General features: G+C 37.4%; 1 non-coding gene across 1 annotated transcript; it reads left to right on the top strand.

Annotated features, from left to right (window-relative positions):
• Positions 1-1351: 1351 nt before the first annotated feature.
• Positions 1352-1458, top strand: LOC131175636 (small nucleolar RNA R71). The gene has a single exon (XR_009145830.1). It is a non-coding gene; the product is annotated as a small nucleolar RNA R71 (small nucleolar RNA).

The raw sequence follows: 1458 nt of genomic DNA, 5'->3' as shown, positions 1-1458 counted from the left end.
AAGGCTAACACTAGCCCCTAAATCACATAAAGCTTTTGTAGAACATGATTCCCCAATGTGGCATGGAATTGAAAAACTCCCTGGATCCTTGAGCTTTGGAGGAAGTTTCCTTTGGAGGATAGCACTACATTCTTCTGTCAAAGCTACAGTTTCATGGTCTTCAAGTTTCCTCTTGTTTGAGAGAATTTCTTTCAAGAATTTTGCATAAGAGGGCATTTGTGAAAGAGCATCAATAAAAGGCACATTTATGTATAGCTTCTTCAAAACCTCTAAAAACTTCCCAAATTGCTTATCAAGCTTGGCTTTGTGAAATCTTTGTGGAAAGGGAAGTTATGGCTTGTAAGGCTCTGGAGGTATATACTTCTCTTCCTTCTCTTCAATTTTCTCTTTACATTTTTCTGCACTCTCTTGTTTTTCACTCTCATCAGTTTCTTTCTCATTTTCTCTCTTCTCACTATTTTCACTTTTCTCATTTTTTTCACTCTTCTCATTATTTACAACTTTCCCACTTCTTAAAGTAATAGCTTGACACTGCTCTCTTGGGTTTTCTGGTTGACTTGGAAGTTTTCCAAAAGACTTGGTACCTGAGGAAGATGCTTATTGTGCAATCTGATTTTCCAGCATTCTGTTATGTGTTTGCATCTGTTCTAGCCTTGCTTTCATCTCTCTCATCTCCTCATCATGCTTAGTTTGGTTAGCAAGAATCTGTTGCAATAAAGCTTCAGTGGTGGAACTTTGTTCTTGCTGTTTTGGTGGAGGATTCATATTTTTCTGCTGAAAATTAGGCAATGGTTGCCTATTTTGCTGATATGGAATTCCTTGTTGCTGTTGTGGTTGAAAATTCTGATTTGGAACTTGACTTTGCTGATTTCCCCATGAAAAGTTGGGATGATTCCTCCAATTTGGATTATAAGTTTGAGAGTAAGAATTCCCCATTTGTTTGTTTCCATAATTACCAACATATGCTGCTTGTTCTCCATAGTCTACTCCACAGCTGGTAGTTCCCTCTGCATAAGCAACTTGTTGTGAACTTCCAGATGATGATGATGAACTAACCAACATACTTAAGTCTTCCATCTTCTTAGCCAAGACATTTGTAAGTGCATCAAACTTTGCATTAATCATGTTGAATGGATCAAGATCATACATTCCAGCAGCTTGCCTTTTTTGAGTTGGAGCTGGTCCTCTTGGACTACTCCAAAGATGAGTATTCTTTGCAATTTTCTCCAATAGCTCATAAGCTTCATCTTCATGCTTCATAATAAATTCTCCTCCTGTTTGAGCATCAATAATCCCTCTAATTGCAGGAGTGACATTGGTGTAAAAATTCTAGTTTATCATCCATTTTGGAATGGCATGATGTGGGCATTGTCTTTCTAATTCTTTCCATCTCATCCATGATTCATAAAGAGTTTCATCTTCTCTTGGTCTGAAAGCTGTCATTTGATTCCTCAATTC

The sequence above is a fragment of the Hevea brasiliensis genome, chromosome 17, assembly GCF_030052815.1.
Source record: "Hevea brasiliensis isolate MT/VB/25A 57/8 chromosome 17, ASM3005281v1, whole genome shotgun sequence".
NCBI classification, from domain to species: Eukaryota; Viridiplantae; Streptophyta; class Magnoliopsida; order Malpighiales; family Euphorbiaceae; genus Hevea; species Hevea brasiliensis.
Note: the sequence above shows the minus strand (reverse complement) of the source record. Positions and strands in the feature narration are given on the sequence as shown.